Source organism: Panthera uncia (genome assembly GCF_023721935.1).
Source record: "Panthera uncia isolate 11264 chromosome A3 unlocalized genomic scaffold, Puncia_PCG_1.0 HiC_scaffold_11, whole genome shotgun sequence".
Lineage (NCBI taxonomy): Eukaryota > Metazoa > Chordata > Mammalia > Carnivora > Felidae > Panthera > Panthera uncia.
This window is the reverse complement of record NW_026057578.1, coordinates 34,255,716-34,271,385: the sequence shown is the minus strand read 5'-3', so window position 1 is coordinate 34,271,385 and position 15,670 is coordinate 34,255,716. Positions and strand designations below refer to the sequence as shown.

At 41.2% G+C, this 15,670-nt stretch overlaps 1 protein-coding gene across 5 annotated transcripts in view; it reads right to left on the bottom strand.

Moving 5' to 3' along the window:
• The window catches only part of PLCB4 (phospholipase C beta 4), a 423,595-nt gene that overhangs the window by 307,519 nt on the left and 100,406 nt on the right, over nt 1–15,670 (bottom strand). For 3 of the 5 annotated variants that reach the window (XM_049651128.1, XM_049651126.1, XM_049651130.1), the window contains exon 1: nt 4,809–5,275. The exons of the other annotated variants lie outside the window; for them this stretch is intronic. The gene's annotated coding sequence lies outside the window, so the exon portion shown is untranslated. Of the gene's footprint in view, nt 1–4,808; nt 5,276–15,670 lie in introns of those variants that run through there. 5 annotated transcript variants of the gene reach the window in all.

Genomic DNA, 15,670 nt, shown 5'->3' with positions numbered 1-15,670 from the left:
CTTTCGGGTATATATTAAAACACCACTTCTTTGTCACCAAAGACATTGTGGGGTGTTTTTTTGCTTCCTAGTTACAGGTCATTCTGAGAACCTGGCATTTCAAGCAAGTTGCCATCTGGACAGTGGAGGTTTTACACAGCTCTGTGTATCCACATCAGCGTGGATCCAGATCAATCCTGTCCTTCGTGAAGTATTGGGGGTGAAGCAGACACAACAGCATACAAAAATGGAACATCAGGAGTTAAGACAGTCCTGGGATCAAAGCTTTCTGTTCCAGATACAGGCTTCCAGTTATGGAATGAATAAGTCATGGGGATGAAAGGTACAGGAAACGTAGGGAATATAGTCAGAGAGACTGTAATAGTGTTGCATGGTGACCGATGGTAGCTTCACTTGTGGGGAGCACAGCGTCATGTACAGAGGTGAACCGCTATGTTGTGCACCTGAAACTAATGCAACATTGTATGTCAACTATACTCAAAAAGGTAAAATAAAAATGCCTCTAGATTTGGGGGGGGGGGGGGGGGGGGAAGAGTGTACCAACATCTATCAGGCTTAGTGAGGAGGTAAATATATCCTCAAATAAAATCTTCACAGCAAACAGCTGGCCAGAGAAATTAGGTGTGTTGACCCAAAGAACCTTAGAATATGGTTACCTCCAGATTTCTACATCTCAATTTATATATTCTCACCAACCATGTTGTATAATGTTAGAAGAATCAACCAAGTCATTGGGAAGTAATTCGTGCCAAGTAAAAACCAGATACTCTACTTTACTGTTGTTAAAACTTTAATTTTTTATCAGAAATAGCACGAGTTAGTCTAAATAAGCTAAATATTAACTTATTAGAAAGTGTTATACAATCTATATTTCAAAGTAGGAGAGTAAATGTGTATGAAGTAAAATTGATCAAAGTGTAGTCTGAAAAAAATAAACTGATCAACAATCACTTATTTGATCAAGGAGTTCTTTTGTGGGGGAAGAGTCACAAAAGCACAAACAAGCTGAGAAAGCACATGAGGAACTTTCTCAGGTGACAGTAATGTTCTGTATCCTGCCAGGGATTGATTTATACAGGTGTATGCATTTGTCAAAGCTCAACTTATATACAATTAAGAACATGTGTTGGGGCGCCTGGGTGGCGCAGTCGGTTAAGCGTCCGACTTCAGCCAGGTCACGATCTCGCGGTCCGTGAGTTCGAGCCCCGCATCAGGCTCTGGGCTGATAGCTCGGAGCCTGGGGCCTGTTTCCGATTCTGTGTCTCCCTCTCTCTCTGCCCCTCCCCCATTCATGCTCTGTCTCTCTCTGTCCCAAAAAAAAATATAAAAAAAAAAAAAAAAAAGAACATGTGCATTTCATCATAAGTTAATTTCACATAAAAATATTCAGCTCTAGTTGAAATAAACATGTTGAAATATGCAAACTGATGCCTGTAGTTTGTTTTTAAAGGCATCAAAATTAAGACAGTGAGATGGATCAGGGAAAGGTAGATGGATATGTGAGGATATAAAATATTAATGGTGGAATATAGGTGGTGAACAGAGTTCTACATTGTAAAACTCCAATTACCAAATGTGTGACATTCTCCTTTAAAACACTGAAGAAAATGGGAAAGGAATCACTGAAGAATATAAACTATCACTACTGCCACCCCAATGACCACTCTCTTCAAGAGTTTACATGGTATCTAGGACACAGGAAGAACATTTAAGTTGAAAATTCAAAGCACAAATATAACAAGCTGAGACATGGAAGCTGTTTTAAACATACACATACACACACATCTGCCTGAAACTGGTTGATTACATGGGAAAACTGTGTGTTGAGTGCAAGAGAAGTAGCTACCCACAGTTTCTAGATCTAAAATCAGCGAGGCGCATCTGGCTGGCTCAGTCAGTGGAGAATGTGGATTCCGGGGTCGTGAGTTCATACCACGAGCTGAGTGTGGGGGATTATTGGAAAAAAAAAAATCAAGGCACCCAGGAGGCTCAGTAGGTTCAGCATCTGACCTCGGCTCATGATCTCACGGTTCGTGGGTGCAAGTTCCACACTGGGCTCTGTGCTGACAGGTCAGAACCTAGAGCCTGCTTCAGATTCTGTCTCCCTCTCTGCCCCTCCCTGACTCACTCTCTCTCTCTCTCCCAAAAATAAGCATTAACATTTTTTTTAATAAAATAAAATCTTAAAAATTAAAAAAGAAAATCAGTGAGCTGAAGTAGGGCAGCTGCAAGCCAGGCTGTGCAGAAGATGCTGTCAGAAGACCCAGGTCCAAGACATGAGTCAAACCCAAGGCAGTAAAAGGCTCCTAATGGGTGGGAAGTGACAGCAGAAGAAGCAGAGGAGGTGTGGGTAGTGGCAGCAGAGCAGAGAAAGAGGTTTGTACTGAAGGGGCAAGGGGCAGGGCTGCAGGCGACCAGGAGTCCCAGGAAGGAACTGCTAGAGCAGTTTACATCGCAGGTTACAATGCCCCACGTTCCTTCCAGAGAAACCAGTAGGTCACACATCACTTACATCATCTATGAACGGGCCAGTGTCTACAGTTCGTCAATTCACCTCCATCGCATGCTCAGTTATTGGCTTTGCAAACTGATCAGCTGGTGCTGACTAGACCATGTCTAATATGTTAAAAATAACCACCCGAGTAGGTATTGATACTGAGGCTCCTCACCAGGCAAAGTGTGGTCGCTGAACCCGGAGCATTAGCAACACCTGGGGGCTTGTTAGAACTACAAAATCTCAGGCCTCATCCAACACCTGCTGTTAGAATTTACCATTTAACCCAATCACAGGTGATTCATATTCACATTCAAGTGTGAGAAGCAGGGAGAGAGCTTACAAGCCTGCAGACCAAGCCTTGATAACTCAAAGCTTCTCAATAGTTTTTGTTTTGCGGGGGTGGGAGGGGGGAGGGGAGAGAGGAGAGAGGACATGCATGCAGGGGAGAACACAGGGCAAGGGAGAGAGAGAATCTTAAGCAGCCTCCACACACAGCATGGGCCCGACCCCATGACCCTGGGATCATGACAAGACCTGAAATCAAGAGTCCCGACACTTAACGGACTGAGCTACCCAGGCACCCCTCAATAGCAGAGCTTTAACTTCAGACACAGAAGACAGGTACAGGCAAATAGGTGAGTAGTAAACCCTGGACACTGGTCCGCTGTAAGCACCTTCCTCCGACAACGGCCCCTCTTTGGGAGGCTTCAGTCCTAGCCTCCACCTGTGCAGCACAACCACCTCCAGCCCCAAAGCATGCCCCCCCACCCGCCCCCACCAAGTCTATCAAAATGAAACACAGTTGAACCAGTTTTGAACATCTGGCCAGGTTTCATATCCTGCAATATTCTGCCTGTCTCTGGAGAGTGGATCACTTTGCATGTAATTGCTGTTCGATAGAAGAAGCGTATAAAGGGTTTTCTTCAACAGGTAACAATCAAGAGTTCAGGCAGCTGTCTGTTCCAACAGTAAGAGCCAGCTGTGAAAGTTCTTCAATCCCCTTAAAAATAGCCACAGAATGTCACATTTTATTCATGTACACATCTGTCTAAAATTGATTTTGATGTTTTGTTTATTTCAATCATTATAATAAAGATTGTTTAATGCTCATATCTGTGGCTTGTCGTGGTTCACACAAAGCTAAAGGTTTCACCTTTTTTCATAGTGACATGTCTTTAAAGGTACTAAAACATCCCTGACAAAATAAAGTACACAAACATGAAGTATTTTTCTAAAGCCATCAGAAGCCAGTTCTTCTGTGCTAACTGCAAGTTTTATACTTTACCATCACTCCTTTGTCCCTGAATACGGGTCGTCACAGGAAAATGGTTTTTAAAAAGACTGTCACCAAACACATAAACCAAATCTGAAGTTATTAATTTCCATTCTATTACTTCAGGAAGGAATTTTACATGGTGTCTGATTAACCTTCCAAGACAATGGATCAGTACATTTCCAGTAGGTACAAAGTAAATTTTCATCCTCACTTATTTAAGAAGAGACTTTCAAAAACAATCATTCTGCCTACCTTAATACAGTTGAACCAAAAATGTGGAAATCCAAACATAGTATTGTAATAGGTCCTATAGTTTTATTGCTAATTACAAAAAATAAAAATCAATTAACTTTGTAGCAATTTATGCATGATGGAAAAAATATTCAATGTTCAACACTCTGTGCTTTATTGCATCATACTGAAGTATTCACAGAAAATATTTAAGAGACTGGTTAAAAAATTTTTTTGCTAGACTTTATTTTTTAGAGTAGTTTTAGATTCGTAGTAAAACTGGATGAAAGGTACAGAGATTTCCCATATTCCCCCTGCCCCCACATACGTAATTTTTAAAACAGATTTGCAAAATGCTAAATGACACAGAAAAATACTACCAATCAAATCATATGAGAAATGCCCTACTGAAAAATCTACTTGAGTTACAGTTAGGTTTAGGGAATTTTTTTTAAAGAGACAAGAAATCCGTATCTAATGCCAGAATTACCGCAAGACAGTGTCTAATACACTTTGTCTTAATTTTGTCTTGGGTTTCTCCGTTATTAGAAAGTCTGAAGAAAAAAATAATAAATAAAACAATCTTCATAAAAAAGTTTGAGTGGCGTGAGAAATTTAAAGACAACAGTATTTTCTTTTCTACCACTACCCCTTCAGGGACCATGAAAGCAAAATTGTGGTAGCCCTTCTACAAGCTATTTAAAAAAAAAAAAAAAAAAAAAAAAGCAAACTTACCCAAAACTACCCCCCCTTTGTAAATCTTAACTGCCACTCATACAGCCATTTTTCAGTATGTTCTCTTACCTGAAAAGGAGACAGTAGGATTTAGACTTCACCCAGTCAGAAACAGGCTCTCAAGAGTATGCCTGATGCAGGCTGAGAAGTGCAGGGACGACCACTCTTTTTAGGATAAGCTCACTCTTTCCAGAAGGGAAGGAGGGGGGCAAGACGCTGGGGATGAGCAAGCTCCCGCACCAGCAAACGAACGTTAACAAGACTGGTCCTCTCCGCAGAGTCCCACCCCTTGGCCACAAAGTGAGAGGCCAGGCGAACAGTGCCCACAGCCACAACAAAATATCCAGACAGAGCGGCTAAGAGAGACGCTGTTCACCCTTCCAAGCAGAACAACAAATGCAAGCAAATGCTTTTTACAGGCATCTTGCCGAGGAGCTGCCCAGGAATGAGTAAGAGGCCCTGCACACCAGAAGTACCACTTGATCAGACGTTGGGGTTTATCAACAGGCAGGGTAAAATGTGCAACCTCCCCTTGAACTCTTCCCGAAAACAAACCTTTAGGTTTTTTTTCTATAAGGAAGGCCACAAAAGATTCAAGATACAAACGTTAAGGAAAGCAGAACCCAATGCCCACAATTGAGGAAATGTAGTAACTTACATGTTGCTGAGGACCTTTGTTTCCACTTCCCCATCTGGCTGCCACCTTTGCCTGTTTTCCTCCTTTATAATCCCACAGGGTTCAAGAAAGGAAATCAAACTTTTTGAACTTTCAGGTTACTAGTCATGTGGATATAAAGAAAAGAATATCCAAAGTGAGATCTGGAGATCATCTTCCTTGCCTAGATAGTGAAATAGACTTTTGTCCTCTAAATAGATCAAGAGGATTTTAATTCTACATCACGTTAAGATGCTAACACATACTTATACATACGGGATTTATCCACCCATCAGCGCTAGCATGGCAATGAAAAAAAAAATCAGCTTTTGCCAACATGTGCCAGAGAACATAAAACGTTTCACAAAACGACGTTCCAGGGTAAAGTTTTAGGATGGTCAACCTACATAAACATCACTAGAATCGTATACTGCAGGATTTCTGAATTTTTAATATGTTCGCATTCAATCTATTAAGTTTTTTGCATTGCTTCCCAAACTTACTTAATCACGAAACCCTTCGAGGGCCGTTCAGAGAGAACTGTATCTCAGGAGACTAATTTGGGAAATGCTAATAACTAGATTCCACTTGCCAGTTTTTAAGCAACAAACCTGACATCGTGATTAGTTTCCAAAGCACTTAGAAAAGCTATTATCAGGCTTCCCATCTATCTCAACTTGCACTATAGCTCTGAAATTACAATGTGATCCATTTCCAGATTACTCATCATCATCAGGCTAAACTTTTCTCAATGAAAGCATGTGGAATGGAAGCATACTACTATATTCAAGTTACACAGGAAAATAGGAGGTAGAGGATGGCCTCTATCCTCAAGAAGCTGGACATGTTGCTTTAGACCTCGACAGTTATGATAGTGGGCACACGGCTACACCATGGTTACCCATTTGTCCTCAAAAGTCGAATGTCAGACCTCAGATATTAACATCCAGCCAATGTATCCTACGGAGAGGGCACCCCAGGCAAAAAAAAATACTAACACCAAGCCAGGTGTAAGCATTAAAATCACCCAAATGCAATACCAATTGCATCCATATGTGCATAGGTCAGCCACTTTGACACACAGACTCACAAAGAGGAAAACGGAGTCATCTGCCACCAGCAGACCATGTGTAAACACCTGACTCCCACTTCAAACACTTCCATTTATCTTGAATCTTAGGGTCCTGTAATCCCCCACAGATCCCCACAGTCTACCACCCTCATTTGTATGAAGAAGCAGGATTTCAGGATAGAACCAAAACAGACTGGTGGTTCACAGCTGTTGCACCGAGATAATTAAGTGAACTCTGAACTGTTGTCCAACCGCCCCAGCTACTCCAGAGCACACTACTCCACACAAGCAATTTTTCCCAACTATGTCATTTTAAAGGCGAAAATCTTCCTAAAATGAGTTACATTCCTCTAATCCTTCCAGTAAGATATTGAATATGATTTTCAAATTGCCTTAATTCATATAGATTCTACTGAATAGAATTCTCTATTGAAGAGACTAATACATTGAGAAACAATTATTTTACTTAAAAAATGATTCAAAGAATACAGGATGGTGTGATGTTTAGCAAGGAGCTTAATTTCCCTGAGCCTTATTTTCTTCATCTGTAAAACAAGCAATAAAAGTCACATAAAATAATAATGTCATGAAGCTGCATGAGAATCAAAAGAAAAATACAGGGGCGCCTGGGTGGCTCGGTCAATTGAGCATCTGACTCTTGATTTCTGCTCAGATCACGATCTCACGGTTCGTGAGTGAGTTTGAGCCCCACATTGGGCTCCGCACTGACAGTGTAGAGCCTGCTTGAGATGGTCTCCCCCTCTCTCTGCCTCTCCCTCCCTCAAACAAATAACTTTAAAAAAAGAAAAATACAAACTCCAAAGCTCTGGACAAATTCAAGACACATATCATGTTATTACAGTATCTCAAGACGTTCTTTTAGCCACTGTTTAGCAAAAACCAGGGAGCTAACCAGAGTCCCTGTTTACCATGAGGAACACCCATCTGTGTCTCATTATAATAAATGGATATAGGCTGAGAGGTCTTAACCATTGTGAAAGTAACACAGGTTTGTTTAATTAAACAGTTCAGCCCACAGAAGACAAAATTAAAAGTAAAAACTCCATCTTTCATATTAATTACCACCACTGCTGAGCTTTAGCATGCATTCACCTGTAATCACTTTTAGGTGGCTCATATTCAAAACAGTTTCCTTCTAATGAATGAATCTATCCCATTTCAATTATGGTTTCTAATAACCAGGTGATCTGAATTCTACCATTTCATTTTTTCAGGCTTCCTGGTTTGATATTTTCCTTTGCTGTTCCTTTTTGGAATATACTTTAAATATGAAATGGAGCCAGGCAATGATGGTGTACAGCATGTTATGAAAAGGTTATAAATCTCACCACACACAAATAATATTTGAAGTGATGAAGGTGTTAACGACCCTTATTTTAAAAGTCATTCGACAAGACACGTATTCAAATCATCACGTAGACCTTAAACCTACACAATGGTAATATACACCAATTATGGCTCATTAAAGCTGGAAAATAAATACAGCCCTACTCAAATACAGCCATAAACAAAATTATGACTACACATGTGAAGTGTGTAAAAGGACCACAGCCCTGTGATACCTTTAACCTCTCCATTTTCTCCTTTTACGTTCAATTGACCAGTGCAATAATAAAAACATTCAAGAAAGAGGGGAGGGGAAGGTGTACACTCTATATTCAATTCTGTTTAAGTACGCTCCACACCCAGCATGGAGCCCAATGCAGGGCTTGAACTAACAACCCCAGGATCAAGACCTGAGCTGAGATCAAGATTCAAATGCTTGGGCGCCTGAGTGGCTCAGTAAGCCTCCGACTTCGCCTCAGGGCATGATCTCACAGTTCTTGAGTTCAGCCCCTTAAGGAGCTGGCTCCCTGTTGTCAGGGATCCTGATCCTGTAGTCCCCCTCTCTCTGCCCTTCCCCCCACTCATGCATGTGCTCTCTCAATATTAAAAAAAAAAAAAAGACATTTAACCGACTGAGTCACCCAGGCACCCCTAAAGGTGTACATTTTAAACTTACACAATGTTATATGTCACTTCTATCTCAATAAATCTAGAAAATAAAGTCAATACAGGTATAGTAACTATGCAAAAAGAAAATTATAGATCTTGATATAAAAACAACAATATAACCAAGAGATTGGATGAAAAGATGAGAGGAAGTAGGACTGTTCATTTTTTTTTTTAATTTTCATATCTAGGAGTCAACAGATACTGTATAAAGTTAGTAAATCAATGAATGTAAGGTTTGTTATTACTCACAACTATGATAATTATCACACACACAAAAAGACAGTTTTATACACTTAAATTATAGAAAGAAAAAAAGCGCAGATAACCCAAGACACAAAGAAAACCTCAAACTCTCGGAGCAAGCCCTACTTCTGGGGAGACCCACCTGTGCCTTCAAGCTCTCTGTTCCAAGTAAGGGCTTTCTGCCTCAGCTTTGCAGAGCCCCCACCAGTCGGGGCACTAGGGGAGCTGTCCTTGAACCTTCCTTGGAGTTGCTCCAAACATCACCAAATTTGGCAGACATGCTTTAGAGTCTGAACAATTAGGGGTTAGCCATTTCCTTCTCTCAGTGAAGATTACCCCCTCTCCACTTTTCCGTGAAGGTTTTCATCTCTGCAGTTCCAGGGAAAAGAATGGACACGTTCACCCAAATTCCCTTGAACCAGAAACCCTCACCTCCCAACTTGCTTGAAGTTTCTAATTGCTTTCTCCATTCTTTAGTTTTCCTGCCTCGCCACTGCCTCCCTCTAACCGCCTCTTTCCTTTCAAATCTCTCAGTGCCAAAATCAGCGGTGTGCTGAGCTAGGCTACACTGCCAGCAAAAGACAAGGGTGGGCCTCTCTTCCCACGTCCAGTGCTGGTGGGAGCACCTCACCATGGCAGTCTGCAGACAGTGCGAACCAAGTTTCCTGCCCCCTCCCCAGAGCCAGGTGTTAAGTGTTAACTAGCACACCACCAGAAACGCCTGGGAATTTAAAAAACAGGTTTTTTTTAGAACTGTGTGGAAAGGAAGAACGTAAGAATGTTTAATGAGAACAAGACTTCTATTTTGGCTTTTCTTAATGAGTTGATAGAGAGACAGCTTTACCTATTTGACACGGCCAGGTAAGCAGCCTCAACAAGACAGAGCAGTGTTACTGGAATACCATAAAACCAGTGAACATGAATGAAGGCTGTGTTTCCAGGGTAAACAACACTCTTTACCAATTCCCTTTAGTATATATTATACAGCATCTTTCCCCGTAGTAGCTCTAAACTGTACATTAAGCCTATTTTTTGACTCTCAGTACTAAGGACTTTAAGGAAGTATCAGCATGTTCATATCCTGGGACATAACGAAGAAGAAACCTTTTAGGTTCAGGCAGATCTGACTCTTTCCTTTCTCCTTCCTCTCCCCAAAATCCCAAAACACACACACACACACACACACACACACACACACACACACACATCACACTTCTACCTCCTTTCCCCCCCAAAAGTCTATTAAAAAGTAAAACAATTTAAAAAAACCAATTATATAATAGCACCCTTGATCCTTTCAACATCCATAAAGATGGAATGGAAAGCCAAGGACTCTGTATACTCAAGGTAAAGTCGACGCATTGTTCTAGGGAACAAAAGATAACTTAGCAGAGAGGATTATTTTAAAGCATGGTAAGGACATGCTAACAAACACTGCCAACTCCATGTGCCTAGACCAACCACCTACTGAATCATGAAAGAAAGGACAAAAGCAAGAAAAAACAGTCTTTGAAGAAATAAACTAAAATTAAAGATAAGAACTTTGGGGCACCTGGGTGGCTCAGTCGGTTAAGCGTCTAACTTTGGCTCAGGTCATGATCTCGTGGTTCATGGGTTTAAGCCCCGCGTCAGGCTCAGTGCTGACAGCCTGGAGTCTGGAGCCTGCTTCAAATTCTCTCTCTCTCTCTCTCTCTCTCTCTCTCTCTCTCTCTCTCTGTCCCTCCCCTACTCCTGCGCGTGCTCTCTCTCTGTTCCTCCCCTACTCCTGCCCTCTCTCTCTCAAAGATAAATATTAAAAAATTTTTTTAAAAGATCATATGAACTTATATACTCACCAATGTTCCCCTCTTTGTTAGCTGCAATCAACATCTTTCATGGCATCACTGGTTATCCCTATAAATGTCCTTTCAATATTATCAGTATCACTAAATCATAGCTAATTATCAGTAAAAGTTGAAATAGTTATGTTTAAAGTTAGAATGGAATCCACAAACAAAAATGCTTCCTAAGTTCTTTTGTTTATATATTTTATCCTGCTCCAAGAAAAAAATACACAAAGCATAACAGAAACACTGCCAGATATTATTCAAGACAGAGAACTTCATTTTTGTCTCACTCTTTAGAGTCAATAAAACACGATTCACTTCACAGAACAGAGGTTGTGAACTGGCAGTGCTCTACGCCGCAAGTCAGACCTCCCTACTATCACCGTCCTGATGTTGGTAACTAACAGAGCCTGGCTTTTAAGGTAAGCTGGACAGCATCAAATGGTGGTTAAGGGTATCAGCCTGGAATCGGATACACCTGGGTTCACATCGGAGCTCTCTGATTTTGTCCAAGTTACTTATTAACCTCTCTACAGCTCTGCTTTCTCGTCTCTAAAATAGGAACAGAAATACCCACCTCACAGGGTCACTGAAAATTTTAAAATAAGAAAATCTACGACAAACACTCAGCATATCATCTGGTATATAGGAGGCACTCAACAAACTGGGATAATAAATTATTACCATCACTAATATTACTGCTTTTGCACAGCATGCCAACCACTCAGACAGTTGCCTCAAAAGTACAGTGGTTGGGGCCAGAGTTTCTGAAACTTTCACCTGCACACACAGTACCTAGGGATTCTGTTAAAAATGCAGACAGTCGGGGCGCCTGGGTGGCGCAGTCGGTTAAGCGTCCGACTTCAGCCAGGTCACGATCTCGCGGTCCGTGAGTTCGAACCCCGCGTCAGGCTCTGGGCTGATGGCTTGGAGCCTGGAGCCTGTTTCCGATTCTGTGTCTCCCTCTCTCTCTGCCCCTCCCCCGTTCATGCTCTGTCCCAAAAATAAATAAAAAACGTTGAAAAAAAAATTTAATAAAAAAAAAAATGCAGTCATTCAGGAAGTTTGCAGTGGAGCCCGAACTCTATGGTTCTAGCCAACTCCCAGGTGATGCCGATGAAGCTGGTCTGGGAACCACACTTCAAATATTAAGGATTTGGACCACCTGGATATCCCCCTGCCCCAGCACTCCCCACCTCCATGAAAACACACAGACACACCCGGGTACAGCTTAGCTAAAATGCAAAACACTGAATCCACAATCCAATGTTACCTTCCCTATAAAAATAGAACTCTTTCCTTAAAAATGGTAAAAGCTATGAACCACTCGGGATAATTCCTAAATATAGAATACAATTATAAGAAAGGCAAGGGACTGCTTAACCTGGGGAAATCAGGCCTGGGTTCAAACTCTAGATGCACTGCACATATGAGCTCTTAGAGTGGTTTTGGATTAATTACAGACTCCTTATAAACTTCAATTTCCTTATTTGTAAAATGGGGATAATGGTATCTATAAAATATAAGACATCTCAAATAACAGTTGTCTCAAAAGTGCTTACTATTTATATGCATATCCCACGGCCTGACACATAGTAGGTGCTAAGAACGTGTCGGCTGCCTTTCTGTTCCAAACTGCACTGTTTTAATCACTTTCTAATATAATTCTGGCGTTCTTTCTGCTTTCACTCAACTTGGGCCCTTTGACTCTCTAGCAAACTATCTGAAGACCTGCTGCTACTAAAAGTCTTTTTCATGCTATTTCAAGCTGCCAGCATTAGTAATTTCCCAAGAGAAAGAACCTTATTTCCTAGTATGTTCTACTAATCCTCGAGACTGAAGTCTGGAAGAAAACTATCTGTTTTCCACATGGCTTCCCTTTATTCTAAGTCTCACAGGCTCTTTTTTCTTGCCAGACACAAAAAGGAAAGGAACAGAAGTCCTGGACATCTTTTTTTCTGTCTCTCAAGAGACTGTAACTATCTTTTTCAGTCAGGGAAACTTATTGTGAGAAACCAGTCACTCACTCCAAGATAACTCTCTGTATTCTCTTCTAGTTCCAAAAACTGGAATTGATTCTATTACTTAAGTAAGGTATAAAACACACAGGTGCATGCGCGCGTGCACACACACACACACACACATACACACACACATTTGTTGCCCTCCCCCCATCTTGTTGTGGTTTCCTGTCACCAAGCAACAATGATATGATGCCAAAAATATCAGTTGCCCAGTTTAACTCCGTTCCCTCATTGATCTGCCATATTACTTACTGAGTGCCTGCCAAGTGTATCCTGATGTGTAAACAGACATGACCCACACCCTTGAGGATCTAACTATCCTGACCTTCACTAATCTTATTCCTAAAACCAGGCCACACTTCTAAAGCTAGATCTGGTTTCCAAAACAGAGCCCGGGACAGAGTAGGACAACTACAGACTGCATCTAAATAAGCCACGGCAAAACTGTTAGTGATCAGCCCTGGCCACAATCTACTAATGAAATGCATCAGGGCACCACGCGATGAAATCTGCAAATAAAGGTGGTTTCCTCTAAGCCACCAAATAGTGGCCGATCCTGCCCACAACACGGTCCTGGCTGGAATGGCATGGCAGCCCCTCGGAGACCCAGACCCCACAGTAACGTTAGTGTGAACAGCGGTTCCCACAATCTGCCCCGACTTCTGCCTGACCGTGAGCACCTAACCAGGCTAAAATCTTACCAGAAGTTTTCTGAAGTTCACCAGCACACGGAACAGCAAACAGTGGTGACATTTCTCCAGCCACACAAGCCACGTTTAGGATCTTGATGCCTATTTGCAGCTATAATGCTTAATTTTAACATTTAACTATAATATTTTAAAAAAGAGGAAGCCAGTTTTTTCCCCCATATTCAAGTCTATTAAAACTTTCATCAAGCTGAGCTCTATTACAAGACTCATTGTACACAGAAGAGACACTGCTAATAGAATCATCTTGATTAAGAATTCATATAATGTAAAGAACATCAGAAAAACGTAATCAGAATATGTGGAAATTATGCGATCAGATAATCAGCAAAACCTTCTGATGCAGATTAATTTATTGTTCACATTGATAACTCTAATTATGTCTGTGAATTGGAAGATCCCTTTTCGTTATATGAGAACACACTAAGTCTCCTTATTTATGTTAAACTGGGAGAAGAAAAGATACCTTTTACTTTTCCCAACAGAATAAAAAATATAATAATCCTATATTAATCATGGAGATTGCATATACAAGGAAATGTCATCTTGGTAACCGAGAAAGGGACATTAGTCCCAATGATCCTCTAACGGGTGTTTGAAAGAGGTCCAAAGCTGTCTGATATTTCAAACCAATGGGTATGTGTCAAGGATGAAGCAAGGCTCATTTAGGGCCATTTTCTAAGTAGTCTGTTTTAAAGTCCAGGGACAACCACACCTTCCTCTAAAGATAACAACTTAGGTAAAAATTACCCATGGTCCTTTCTACAGAGCAATCTGAAAGGTTTTCTAAGGACCAGATGAATACTTTAGGGTTAATAATTCAGACAATAGCTTTACTTGGATTGGCTGAACTAATACAAGCCTGAATTCATTTCAACATTCCTCTGCTTCACTTTCCCCAAGATAATTCTGAAGGCAGCACAACATCTTCATATTTTAGACAAGAGATTCCCAGGCTGTAGGAGCCACTGCCACGGGTAAACTGCAGAATGATTTGAGGTAGTATAAGGATTGAACCTAAAATAACACAGAATTTCCCAGCAGGAAAAATGACTATCTCTCCCTTCCCTTCTCTTCCCTTCCCTCCCCTCCCCTCCACTCTGCCTCTGCCTCTGCCTTGCCTTGCCTTGCCTTCCCCTCCCTTCTCTCCCCTCCCCTCCCCTTCTCTCTCTTTCTCTGTCTCTCTCTGTCTCTCACTGTCTCTCTCAATAAAGCAAGGGCAGGACTTTGACTCAGGGGTTTGGGGCAAACACTGGCATCTACTTAGGATTGAATGACACTATTTGGTTTTCATTTTTTACCTTTTATTGGATGTCTCTACTATTTCTGGCACCTAGAGTTTTCCATTTAAGGTAGTGATTTAGGGGCGCCTGGGTGGCTCAGTCGGTTGTGTCTGACTTCAGCTCAGGTCATGATCTCACGGTTTGTGGGTTTGAGCCCCATGTCAGGCTCTGTGCTGACAGCTCAAAGCCTGGAGCCTGCTTCAGATTCTGTGTCTCCCTCTCTCTGCCCCTCCCCCGCTCATGCTCTGTCTCACTCTATCAAAAATAAATGAATGTAAAAAAAAAAGGTAGTGATTTAATGTTTTCTTTTTAAGTACATTTATTTGTGACCAAAAAAGTGAAAAGCATTAAATAATACAGGTGGAATATATTCATGGCACAAAGCATGAATGACTGATACTTGGGAAATACCATAGTGTAGGGATTAATGATATAAATAATGATATATTCAAACTTGATCCTCTGGCCTGTGAATTATAAGGTAAAAAGATTTCTTCATGGGCTCCTGTATAGGGAAAAAGAAATGCTCCTTCTGTTTTGTTTTGTTTATTTAAAAATGTAGCCAATTGAAAAGTGTTTTAAACCCATGTGATCCTCTGGAAGCCAGAAAGTCAAGTGCGCTATCTTGAATTCCATTATATATTCCTTCCCTCTCTACTTAAAAGATCCCAATATTTTAATTACTAAGAGTTTAAAATGAGGATGCCATTCCTTTTCCATATGACACCAACCAAAATGTATTTACAACCAGGCATATGGCTCCTCCAACATTTTAACATTCTGCCCGATCCATGTAGCATCCCCAAAATGGCTGTTTTCTTGATATGGCTCCAGTAAATGACTTTTTGCTTAAACCAGAGCCACTTACACACAATGGCTTTTAAAAAATCTGCTTGAGGGGCACCTGGGTAGCTCAGTCAGTTAAGCATCTGACTTTGGCTCAAGTCATGATCTTGTTGCTCATGAGTTCAAGCCCCGTGTCAGGCTCTGTGCTGGCAGCTCAGAGCCTGGAGCCTGCTTCAGATTCTGTGTCTCCCTCTCTCTCTCTGCCACTTTCCTGCTCTCTCTCTCTCTCTCTCTCTCTCTCTCAAAAATAAATTTTAAA